The 13,437-nt window shown below is 41.8% G+C and overlaps 1 protein-coding gene across 1 annotated transcript in view; it reads right to left on the bottom strand.

Annotated features, from left to right (window-relative positions):
- Septin7 (septin 7) overlaps nucleotides 1–12,203 on the bottom strand; it is a 68,657-nt gene extending 56,454 nt beyond the window's left edge. The window contains exon 1 of the mRNA XM_076575901.1: nucleotides 11,943–12,203. The gene's annotated coding sequence lies outside the window, so the exon portion shown is untranslated. The remainder of the gene's footprint in view (nucleotides 1–11,942) is intronic.
- Between the last annotated feature and the right edge of the window lie 1,234 nt (nucleotides 12,204–13,437).

The raw sequence follows: 13,437 nt of genomic DNA, 5'->3' as shown, positions 1-13,437 counted from the left end.
TGATAGCAGAGGTTGAGGACATGCTCAGTGGTAGTGTGTGTGCTCAGCACTGAGCATGTCCTGAGCTTTCCACCACACATACTTTGTTCTCAGAAGGTAGAGGCAAGTGGATTCACTAGCTAGGAGCCAGCACTGTCTACAAAGCAAGTCCCAGGATTACATAAAGAGAACTTGCCTCAAAAAAGAGGGGGGGGGGGGGCTGTTTCTATAAATCTGCTAAGTGAGTACACAGTAAACTGTAACTCGCATAAATTCCTGGTAGGAATCTAAATGCTGCTTCTAATTGGAAAAGTTTTGTAATAACTTAAAAAGTTAAATGTGTGTGCATGTGCATGTATTTGAGTCAGACCAAAGAAATAAAACCATAAGCCATCATCATTATAGTATTTTTTAAAAGTTAATTAACAGCCAGCTAGACAGCTCTGTGGGTAAAGGTGCTTGCTGGCAAGCGTGAAGACATGAGCTCAATCCCTAAAACCCACACACTGGAAAGAGAACCAATTCCTGCAAGCTGTCCTCTGGCCTCCACAAGTATGCCCACACCCACAATAAATAAACAAACATAAAAAATGAAGTTAAAAAGAATAAAAATAATCTAAAAGACACCAGTGTTGTTTTGCTAGCTGGACTTGGTGACAATTCTTTTTTCTACTATCTCCCAAGTTATTTCCAAAGAATCAGAAGCATCTCTACTTTTAAAAATTCAAAAGGAATGAAAATGAAGCCATGTACATCAAAAGCCACCATGGGTTACCTTTTAACACGTAAATCAGACTTTTTTTTTTTTTATTTTGACAAACTCATTAGACTACAAAGGAAGAAACCTTAAGATTAACCATGATGAGAATACAAAAGAAGTAGATTTAAAAAAAAAAAAATCATCTAGCCGGGCAGTGGTGGCGCATGCCTTTATTCCCAGCACTGAGAGGCAGAGGCAGGAGGATTTCTGTGAGTTTGAGGCCAGCCTGGTCTACAGAGTGAGTTCCAGCACAGCCAGGGCTGTTACACAGTGAAACCATGTCTCAAAAGACATACACACACAAAAAAAAAAGCTATAGTATTAATAAAGTGAGACAGATAAACAGCTGCTTAGTTGTATACCAACTTCAGCAGAATTATACATCCCAAGGATCTGACAGTCTTATGGCCTCAAGTCATAATATTATTTCACAATTTGATGAAAACACAGAAGGTACACATGTCAAACCTGCAAGTGACAAAAGCTAAGAAAGCTAAAAACTACTGTTTAAGCCCCTTAAGACTCCAAAGTGAGATTTAATATGAAAGTGTGTGGAACCAAATCATGTGCCTTTTTCCTCATCCCAAATAAAAAGACAAAGTTTTAATGAAGGTCAGAACTATAGCAGAACTTCAGAAATAAGAAATGAGGGACACACTTGATGCATTCAGTAAGTTCTCCTAACTTAAGAAAAAATAAATAGGCAAAACTACAGCAGCCCAAAAAGAAAAAGTGGAAGGAAGCATCTTAGTTAACAACACTCATCAATAAGAAAAGAGCATTGACCTAAAAGGTTAACTTTAAGATTCATTAGCACACTTATCTAGAATGTAGAACCAGGAAAGGCTATGTGAAAAAATAACGTTCAGAGGGAAGTAGCAACAACAGTTCAAGGGATCTGCTTCTCCGCCTTATAAAGAGTGCTAAAGGAAATGGAAAACAAACTACCAAAAACTCAGAAAAGCCTGAGGATTGCCTCCAGAGGATTATATAATATGAAAGAAGAATTACCCTCTGATCTCAAGAAGCAAATGAGAACTTCTGAATACCACATTCAGCTATGTAATAGCAGCAGCACAACTTTCTCTAGTACATCTGATAGACGAACCACTTCATCCATCAGAAATACATGCAAGCCACACAAGATTTTAAATTTTCTGTAGCCACATTAAAAAAGCAAAAGGAAACATGTAAAATTACTTGTAACAATGTATTTCACCAATGCAAGATGTTCAAAACATTTGTCTCCACATGCAATCAATATAAAATTAACAAGATATTCTACATAGAAATATGTGCTTCCACATCATGATCCATATCTTCATTCAAACTAACTGCATCTATAATGTTCAAAAGTCATATGTTACTACCATATTGAACAGTTCAGGGTTAAAAAACCAACTAGTGAAGACTGCAGGGTGAGCTGCTTCCATGATGAGACTAAATGATTGATCTTCCAATCCTAGGACCTCATGAAAATATCATAAGAATAAGATTAAGTATATATCCCCAAAATTTTAGGGATTAGCTGTTGTCTACTTTAACCAGTCAGTCATTATGTCTTTTCTTCATTCAGTATATGAGCACTCTGTATTATACTGTAGTATTCTCAACAAGAAAATTTTGTAAGTGAATGAATTCTTTCTGTATTTTTTTTAATGCTTCCCTACTGCATTCCCGTGAGAAAACAAACATCCGATTTGGGGGTATGGCAGACCTAGCATACTAATGTAGTTACTGGGGAGTGCTTTAAATGTTTGCATAAAATCATTAGCTAAATTCTTAATAAACTATAAAGGTTTCTATAAAATCATAAGCTAACTCTACAACTAAAGATTTGAAAAGCCTACTATTGAAGCAATCAAAGTAATTTAATACCTCAAAACAGTAAATTCTAGTGCTATGGCCTTTTTTCCCTTTTTTATTTTTTATTTCTAGCTTTGGAGGCTATAGAGTTCCTAGGAAGCTTTTAATGAAAACATACACCTAGACCCCTGCCTAGAATAGAGCCCAAAATATAGTATTTAACTATAACCCTAGAAACCTATACTATAAGTAACAGATATTATTTAAAGTTCCACCATAGGCAAATTATTTATTGAAGTAGAGCCTTAGGTACAACACACTTAACACAGATTTTTTAGTTAGAAAGAAATCAAAAACAGTAAAATCAATGAAGAAGCTAGAGGAATGAAGGTGCTTGGGTTATCTTAGCTAAACTCATTAAACACAATCTCCGGTAACCAACTGGACTTAGAAAACCCAGTCTTCAATCAAACTAGCAATGAAACCCCACAGCTGTACTAAAAAACATTCAGCACAGATTAAAAGTTACTGTTAACTGAGCTAGTGAGGTGGTACATGTCTGAAATCCCAGCACTAAGCTGTGGGGCATGATCAGTAGTACTTTAAGTTAGCCTCTGCTATGTAGCATGTTTAAGGAAAACCTGAGTTACATGACATCCTATCAAAAAATTATCAAATATCAAACAAGAGTTCAAATGGCATTCCCTTTAATCCTGGCCAGTACTAAAGTAGATGGTCATTTCATGCTATATTTGCATGTCTATGTTATTATTTCTACATGTTAACCAAATATTTAACTTTCCTAATTAGAGGATTATATCTCTTTAGCAAATCTAAAGTTATTTTAAATTTTAAGAAAGAGGCTATCACTATACAGTCAGCTTCCGAGCAGTTTACAACAGTACAGTACTCATCTCCCTGAAGTAAGCCATAATTACTCTGTATTTCACCAACTTTTGCTTTCTAACAAAAAAACCCTAGGTGCGGCTGACTAATTTCTACATGCTTCCACCTAATTCCACCACTTGTGCCAAGTTTTCATTTCTCCAAACCTGAACAAGAGAAATCAATTCACCATTCTCAGCATCTTCAGCCAACAGCCTAAATGGATTTGGTAGCTCTTTTATTTGTATACTATTTTATACAACATCCATAGAACAAGAATTATTCCTACTTAAATTTATTTTCCTTTCACCCAGTACCCTAACTTTATAGGACATAACTGAGAACCAAACATGTAAATCTAGCTCAATGCTTAACAGGCATAGAGTTGACCTTAAATTGGACTTGAGGCCTGTGTCTACACAGGCAAAATCAGATCTGGTACTATAAAAATGATCAAAACATGACTAGGGAAGTCCTAAGCCCTAGGGGAGAACCCTTTGATGTGGTTTTTCTAAATAGTCATGTCGTCAAACTACCTTTTAAATATTTAAGTTTATATAATTTGTACTGCTCCAAGTGTGGTCAAAGAAGCTTCTTATTACAGTGGGTATGGTTAATGCAGACACTCACTCGCTTGTTACTGTTCAAAGGGCTGAGAGTAAGTGACTTTATGCTCAGCTTTAGATGGGACACCTGGATCAACACCTAAGGCTAGGAACACGGGGCAGGGGAGTATGTAATGTAAGAGCTGCAGGATGGGGAAGAAAGATGTGAAATAATGACCTTTAGATATGGCATGATGACTGTTCACACGAACTCACAGCAGTGTGGTTACCTGCACAAGACCAAGAAGCTGGAATCAAAAATTCCAGCGTGGAGTAGGGAGGAGCACAGGAGAAGAAATGAAGAACTGCTAACAGCTGATGAGCACTGGAGGAGGGAGAGTCACTTGGAGGAAAGAGTACTAGCAGGTTTTCCCACATGCCAGTGGCTAACCCCACACCTGTGAGCACATGGGCAGCAGTAACTGGAGTCAGTGGATTAAAAGATGACAGCTAGATGACAGACAGAAATAAGAAATTATTCAAGAAATAAGGAATTATTCAAGAAATAAGCCAGAAAATAAGAACAAAAGATAGGTAGATATATCTACAAAGCAGAAAATGTAAAAAGCTACATATAGTTTTAAAATTCTTATTATATTATTTAATAACCCATGCTACATATAATTCATAGCATAAAACCCAATATACCAGACATAAGTTTTTAAAACTCTAGAGTATTCTACTAAAAGTAGAGGAATAATCAGATTATATATAACAAACAGCTCTTCCCAGTAACATAAGAAATGTAAATTGTAAGCTTAAAGCACTAATAAACATCCCCAAGAATAAGTGAGGAAAGGGGAGAGGTTTGTTAAACATTCTCTATTTATAATTTCAAATTCTGAACCTACAAAATATCCAGAAACAGCAACTCTAAGGTACAGTAATGACAAGCATACCTAGGTGACAAGTAACAGCTCTCTAACTGGACTTAAGACCCACTGAACAAGAGGGAAACCATTCCTGACAGTTGAAACCAAGCTAACAACCCAGGGCTAGTGAAGTCATGGATCCTGGAGGAGAACCTAAAATTGCCCTCTTACTAAACCAGCCTAATTCTTAACGACATTTAAAATATTTACCCTTACCTCCAAGTGCAGTTCTCACCTCTCACCAAAGACACTTCTCTTTGCAACAAAAATCATTACAGAAAACCACAACCAATCAAAATATAGAGAACAAGAAATTGTGTGATTCCCAGTCCAATGATTCACTGACAAGACAATTCCTGCATGTAAGACTAGGGATCAGCCGGGCGGTGGTGGCACACTTTAATCCCAGCACTCGGGAGGCAGAGGCAGGCGGATCTCTGTGAGTTCGAGGCCAGCCTGGTCTCCAAAGCGAGTTCTAGGAAAGGCGCAAAGCTACACAGAGAAACCCTGTCTCAAAAAAAAAAAAAAAAAAAGACTAGGGATTATTTTGGAAGAGAGAGTAAAAAGTTTGTTAACAGCCAGAGAAACAGGAAGTTTGCTGTGAGGCTGCATCTCCTCAAGATGTCAGAGAGGCTACACCCATGAAATCTCATCAACATGGCTCCCTTAACAAGACCTGAACAATGACAACACCAATGGACATGCTAACACGGAGTGAGGAAAGCTTTCAGGGCCTCAAGTCTGGTAAGAACTATGGGCAACTAGGGAATGTTGAGAGCAGAAATGGTCTTAGCAAAGAGCACCCCAACTGGTTATCCAATAACAAGCCATCAGCCTGAGATCACACACATACAGATAACATTATAGAGACAGAGCAGGTTGTATTTATATATTTAGGGTGAGGGAGAGGGAGAAATGATGTAATTTCAAAAAAATAAAAATCTTATAAAAAATACTTAAAAAAAACAATAGAAGTATTACTGCAAAGAGGTACAAGAGAGCTATTTACTCTAAGCTTCTTCCACCACAAGGACGAGCACTGTTCTCCTTAGGCTAAGGCACCAACTTAAAAGCAGACTTGGCTATAACCAGCTAACAAACCTGTTAGCATTTGGATATTGACCTTACCAGCCTCCTACACTGTAAGAATTGAGTTTCTGTTCTTTATAATTGTTTCAATCTTAGGTATACTGCTATCACAGCACAAACAGACTAAAATATCATATAATGGATTTAAACAACATTATAAAATAAGAATGATCTTTAAACACTGATAGTCTAAATAGACTAGCTGGGGAAAATGAGGCATGAGAGAATTATGTCATAGGGCAGGAAGTCTATATGATTTTTAATTCTATTTTAAATCCTTCAGAGTACATATAAGAAACTGCTAGAGTAGGTGACCTGAAGAGTAGAAAACTGAACGACTTTAAAGAGAGGAGGAGGAGCTAGGCACGGTGGTGCCCACCTTCAATCCCAGGGGGAGTCAGAAACAGATGGATCTCTGAAGTGCATTAGGCCACCCTGGTCTACATAATGAGTTCCAGGCCTGCCCAGACTACACAGTATGACACTGCCACAAAAAAAAAGGTATGAGGAGGAATAAAAATTAATTCCAGAAGCAAAAATACAAACACAATAATATATGCAAGGTTATGGGCCAAATTATCTTAGATTTCATAGTGCATAAGACTTTTGTAATCAATGTTTGTTAAATCAATGAAAAAGGCTTGCAAAGTGTCAAACTGCCATTACAAGACTATTTTACAAAGATCAAACTATAAGAAAAGTTTTTATATTGCTGAAAAAGTTAATCAGATTTCCAGGGGCCCATTCCAAGCCTGTTTATATAATTCTAGAAAGCTACTAGAATTATGTGACCTTTTAACTTTTTTATTTTTTTCTGTGCATTTGAAATCTTACAAAGAGAGATGGCTTAGTCAGTAAAGTACTTGCCATGCAAGTATGAGGGCCTCAATTTGGATCCCCAATACCCAAGCATAAGCCAGAAAACCCATGTGACAACATGGATCTTCAACCCTGGTGAGAGGGGTAGGATGTAGAGACAGCAGGATGTCTGGGGCTTGGTAGCCAGTTAGTCTGACCAATCAGTGAACTCTGGGTTCAGTGAGAGATCTGTCTCAAGAAAAATGTGAATGGGCTGGGGAGGTGACTCAGTAGGTAAGAGCATTTACTATGTAAGTTTGAGGGCCTAAATTCAAATCTCCAGCATACACACACACACACAAAGCTAGACATGGATGCTCATGCTTCTAACCCTGGCACTGAGGGGATGAGACAAGTGAATCCCAAAACAGAGCTTCAATTCAGTGACAAACCTTGCTTCAAAGTAATAAAGACAGTGCTAGACAAAGATACCCAATGTCTTCCTTTGGCCTCTGCATGCATACAAATAGGCACATGCTCCAGCAGCCACATGCGTGACCACAAGCACAACAAACATGTACCAAAAAGAAATTAAGGTGGAGACCAGAGGAAGGCATCCACCACTGATTGATCTCTGGCTGCTATACTTGGATGAATGAATGGATGGATGGATGGACAGATGGACAGACACACACAGAAAGATACAAAACACAAACATGAACGCATGCACACAAGTACACATATAAACACCATATACAAAAAAAAAGGAGGAAAGAAAAACTTTAAAAACTACCAAGAAAAAACTATTTCAAATGAGTCAACTATATATATACATATATATGTGTGTATATATATGTGTATACATATATATATATATATATATGTAGCTATGTAGCATACAAAATAAATATGCATCTCAACAAAACTGCTTTTAAAAATCTAATCAATGACTATCAGAAATCAGATCAGCAGTTACCTGGAACAAGGTTAAGGCACAGTGTTGAGAATAGGCACAAGGAAATGCCAAGATGTTAGAAACATTCAATATCTTGATTGATATATAAGGCTACAAGATGTATGTGTTTATATATCAAGGTTCCTTGAAGTAATGCTTAAAACCTGTAAATTTTATGGTATAAAAGTTATCTTACTAAAATTATTAATTTGGGAAAACACTTGAAAATGGAGGTTCCTAGGCTCCTCTCCCAGATACTGTGAATCAAGGAACATTACTGGGACCCAGATAATCTGTACTTTTTAACACAAGTCCATGGCTGACTCTTCATTTGAGGATCAGAAATTATACTCTGGGACTAATCTAGCACAATGTAGGGTATGTCAATTAATTACCAAAAAAGAAAACAAAAATTAATGAATCAAAGATAAACTTACAAAAAAAATAATGGATGGATGGATGGATGGATGGATGGAAGAAAGGAAAGAAGGAAGGAAGGAAGGAAGGAAGGAAGGAAGGAAGGAAGGAAGGAAGGAAGGAAGGAAGGAAAATAGCTACCTAGATAATCCTAATTCTCAAGTAAAGCTACCAAAATTATTCAGTTATGGCTCCAGAGTAAAATGAAATAGAATTAGCATGCTGAAGGCACAAAGGCCTCTAAGCCTGACCTCCTGAGTTTGATTCTGTGACATACATAGTGAAAGGAGAATTGACCCCAACAAACTGTCCTCTGAACTCTGCATGCCCCCTACACACGCATACATACTTATACACAAATTTTAAAAATTTAAAAATAAACAAGTAGAGTCCTTGTGACTTTTGGATTAGTGAGGAAGAAGGATATCGTCTTTATACTGTTTGTAAAGCAAACATAGACTAAAACACTAATGCATGAATATCCAAGACTTAGAACCCTCAAAATAATGTAAAGAGCAGCAGCCCCATGCTATTCTTTCAAACACAAGCACTTTTAAAGTTGCTGGTTGCAAGTACACAATCTTTAATACAACTGATAAGACCCCATGTTTAGCTACCCAGAAATTATTGTAAAACACTCTAACCCAGTTAAGTATTCTGAAAGCAAGGTGGACCAGTGTATGAAAGAAAGTAGGTTTATGTTCAAGTATAGAAATTTTAAGCACAAAAACAGATGTCTTTGTGGGGACTGAAGCTGCTGGAGACCAAATGCTCTGCCACTACACTGCATCCCCTCTCTCGGAAATTGTTTTAATAGCAGGACCATTTTCTGTATATTGGACCTAATAATAAAGTTGGGATTTTCATGGACTTTCTAATTCTGCTTTTATTTAAAATAAATTCACAGTACTTTGGATTTGGGGTGGTGGGGAACTAAAAAGGACTTAGGTAGGGAGGAGAAAAGAGAAAAGAAAAAGAAGTAAAACCATTCACCTGCTTGTGAAGCATTAACTTAAAATGACTGACACATCAGTAGAAGGGGCAAGTGAAGATCTGACTCCATGTCTGACATCACCAAAGCTCAAGTTCTTAGTCATGGTAAGGTTGTACTTCCATTACGACTCTGAACCAGAAGCCCTCCCTTTCTCTCTAGAGTACTCTCTGATGACAGAAATGGTCAAGAGAAAACAAAAAACTTTTTCTTCTCAAAACCTAAAGCAGTCACTGGCTACTACTATTTCTTTTGGGGCCCACCCTGGTGTCTCTCTGGTCTGGAGGTGACCTCTTCTGGAGACAGGGCCTTTCTAGCCTTCCGGTGTGCGGAATAACTAGATCCAAATAAGAAAATGCAACATGAACTTAAAGCCTTTGTTAGCCTTTTTTTTTTAACCAAGACCACTAACCCCTATAACAACATTTAAAATCCTTACTCTTGAGCCACTGCACTTTTTACCAAATACAGAAAATGGAATCTACACATTTCTGTCTCAAATCTTGGTAAAATGCATTAACAAATTTCAACTTCTAATAAAAATTTGAAGCTAGCTATTCAAGTCAAAATATGAAATTAGGCTTTCTCCTGACAATTCTGTCAAGCAACACTACTCTACTGGCCGGCCCCAGCCATACACAGTCCATGATGAATTTATATACCACCAAATTATATGTCTGAAACCAACCTGTTCTACAACTATCTTCAGTCCAACTGGTCCTAAAGCCACCTTCTTCCCATTTCTTCCTCAATATTCTTGCTGTTAAAGCACAATCCTTTAAACTGCCCTAACGTCTCAAAGTAGTTCAAATATTCCAATAGATTGTGTCTTTGGGATCAATGCACAAACCCACATAATCGATTTTCTATCTAACTTCTGAAATAATACTGTGACTTTTCATGTAGTTATGTACAAATTATCTTATCTCTAAACCAAAACCAATACCTACAAATTGCCAAATTAGGAAAACATACCTCAACTTCCCATAAACACACAGAAACTTCGTTTTTAAATCTGTAAGCCTGAGTGCCTCTATGTGATTTTTTTTTTTTTGGTTTTTCGAGACAGGGTTTCTCTGCGTAGCTTTGCGCCTTTCCTGGAGCTCACTTGGTAGCCCATGCTGGCCTCGAACTCACAGAGATCCGCCTGGCTCTGCCTCCCGAGTGCTGGGATTAAAGGCGTGCGCCACCACCGCCCGGCTAAGTGATATTTTTAATAACAGTATAAAGAGGACCAGGCTCCATCACATTGCCCTATCACTGAATAACACATCGCTAGCATGTAAGCTACCAGTGTAGCTTCCTTTACTTTTACAGCTCCACTCAAGCCCTATCTACTCTCGTCCCATTCGGCTGGATGTAATGAAAGATTGTTTCCTGCCTCCACTCTGCCATCATCCCCTACTCTTTCCCTTGCTGTCTGGAAACATAAAGACTCCCGGAAGAACCTGTGTCCATCCTTCAGTCTACTGGGATTCCACAAATTGTCCTCCTGCGGTAAGCGGGACATCTTCTCACTACCTGAATGCACATAAACTTGTGAATAAAAAAAAGAAATGCTTGTCACTCTAGATTACCTGTTCCCCTGGATCCTCAGAGGCAATGAGAAAGACATTTTTTTTTTTTTAGCTTTTCATCAAAATTAGAGGACCCAAATAAGTAACTCTTGAAGCTGAACTATTTAGCAATACACTTGCCGAGATTTAAGTCGTAAGTAATGTTTTCGGTAACTTAGCAAACATCTGGGCATCACAGATTCTATCCCTTCAAATGAAAGAACGCAGACTTGCAACAGTGTACTCTAAAAAGTAACTTAGCAAAAAGAAAATGTGTAAGAAAAAAACTCAACCGCTTATTTCATACTACAAAAAAAGTACGAAATGGAACTCTGGAGTGGAAAATATGAATGAAATGGCCTGTTCTTTTTCCAGCATGTGGGGGAGGAAAGGAAATGAAAAGGCTTAAGAGAAAAACATAATACTGAAATTATTTTCCAAAATTAATTTCCTTAAACTTCTCCAGTCCAGTCCCCCCTCCCCTTTCCAGGCACCCTTCCCATCCTTCACACCTCCTCCGGGGGGGGCGCCCTTTCCAGACCTTCTCTTTCCCTTTTTCCTAAAAATCAATCCCAAAACCAAGCTCGGAATGCGTCTCGGGACTCGCTCGCCAACCACCAGCCTTCCCGGTGGCGCCCGGGGAAGGGGCAAGGGAGCAGCAGCAGCAACACGTTTGCTGGAGCTGCTGCAGCCTCCGCCGCCACCGCCGCCCCAGCCCAGTGCATCCTTCTTCCTCCCTCCCCGGCTGGCCCGCAGAGACCCGGCACCGAGCTCGCTCCCAGATCCCCACCCTGCTCGCCCGGCTCACACACCCACGAGGAGACCCGGGCAGGCCAGGCCGCGGGGGCCGGAGGCCGGGGAGGCGACGCAGGAAAGGCTGGCCTCGGAGGCGGGCGAGGGCTAGGACGGGGCGGCTCCGGCCGCTCGGGCCTCAAGAGGCCGCGGCTCGCCCTCCCGATCGCCCGCCCGCTCCCCAGGCCCGCCCGCCAAGGCGCAGGAAACGCCGCCGCCGCCGCCGCCTCGGCTCGGCTCAATTCAAACTGTCACCGCGGCCGCCTCCCCTCCCCCCGGCCGCCGCGCCCCAGGCCCTCCGCCTCCCCGCCGCCCTGCCGCGCCGCTCGCCCCTCGGGTCCCCCAGGGCGTTCCCCGGCTCGGCCGGAGGTCCCCGAGGGTCGGCGCGTCCCGAGCCGGGGTCCGGCAGGGCCGGGCGGCCGGGGGCTGAGGCTCACCCATGGTGCTGCAGTTGACGCTCCTCTCCTCAGCAGCAGCGGATCTCGCACTGACCGACATCCCCTCCCCCTCCGCGACCAGCCCCGGCGCCGCGCAGCCGCCGGATTCTCCAAAGCCACCTACGCCGACTCCGCGGCGTAGCCGCCCCACTTACGCACACGGCAGCAGGCCGACGGCCCCACTGGCGCTCGCCCGCCCTGAGGCTTCCGGGCCGAGCCGAGGCGGCTGAGTTCTCGCGAGATTACCCACCTCCGCCCGCCGCCCTGCTTCGCGAAGGCCAGCATGACTTCACCGGCGCCGCCGCCGATTCGCTGTCCCTCCTTCACCGCCATGTTTACATTGGCCGCGCCTGGGCACTTCCGTTGTCGTGGACAGTAGGGGCTTTTGTATGTTTCTCCGACGCGGCTTCGGAGATGAACAGCGCTACTTTGGGCCGCTGAAAAATCCTGGGGGCTCGGGAGGGCGAGCGGGGGGATGGGGCGCGAGGGCGGGGTCTTGCCCGGACTAAAGATGGCCGCCGCCGCCAGGGCCGCCCCGCGCAGTCGCACGTCAGGCCTGGGAGCCGCGGGAGCCGCAGGGTTGGCCTCCGCCGCTCCTTACGGAATTGGCGTAAGGCTGGGAGGCGCTGCTTAAAGAGCCAGCTCGTGGAAAAATCGCCCTCGGGGTGGGGGCCCGCCTGGGTCCTTCCACGGACCTGGCGTCCTTGTGACAGACAGAGAAGCAGCAGGCAGGTGTCTGTGCTCCCCTGCACCCCGTTCCCTCGCTCCCGTGACTTGCGGGGTGGAGGGGGAGCTCAGGCCCCGCTGGCCCCGACCCTTCCTTCTTGTCATTGCTGGTGGTCGGGCGCAGTGGAGAGGCCGACTTGTGCCATTTCCGCTGCGGGCTGGACCCCAACTCCTGTTGACTCACCTTGGTCCCCGCTCCGCTCAGGTTGAGGAAATGAAGGGACACATGGGGAACTCAGTGAACCGTGGAGGGTGTCACTGGAAGGCGAGAGGTATCGTTCTGGAGCATCCTAGGGAGAGTATTCTCAGTTCTCTATCAGTCACCCCTGTCTTTAGTTCCTTTCTTGACCGATGGCTCTCTTCGCTGTGAAGTCCAGGAACTTGTTAAGGAACTTTGTATACAAAGTTACTGTGCGCACTATATAAATCTTTATAGCAACAGTTGTATCAGTGAAACAATACTAATGGAATGGAAAAGTTACATTGTTATTAAAAAGTTCATACACAGACAGTGGGATGAAATTCAAGGAACTAAAGCTACTAGCATTAATTGAATAAGCACATTAACACAATATTGAGGGGGAAGCAAGTTCCCAAAATACTCTATTATAAATAAAAGTTTCTAAATGAGAAGCCATGAAATCAAAGTGCAAGTCTCATAAATGACACATAAAAATTTAAATAATGGCTACTTTTACTGAGGAAGAGAAGGGAATGTAACAGGAAGCATTCCACTGTACCTGTTGTTATTTTCTAGACAAGTAACCTG

This window comes from Peromyscus maniculatus, chromosome 7, assembly GCF_049852395.1.
Source record: "Peromyscus maniculatus bairdii isolate BWxNUB_F1_BW_parent chromosome 7, HU_Pman_BW_mat_3.1, whole genome shotgun sequence".
Classification (NCBI taxonomy): Eukaryota; Metazoa; Chordata; class Mammalia; order Rodentia; family Cricetidae; genus Peromyscus; species Peromyscus maniculatus.
Note: the sequence above shows the minus strand (reverse complement) of the source record. Positions and strands in the feature narration are given on the sequence as shown.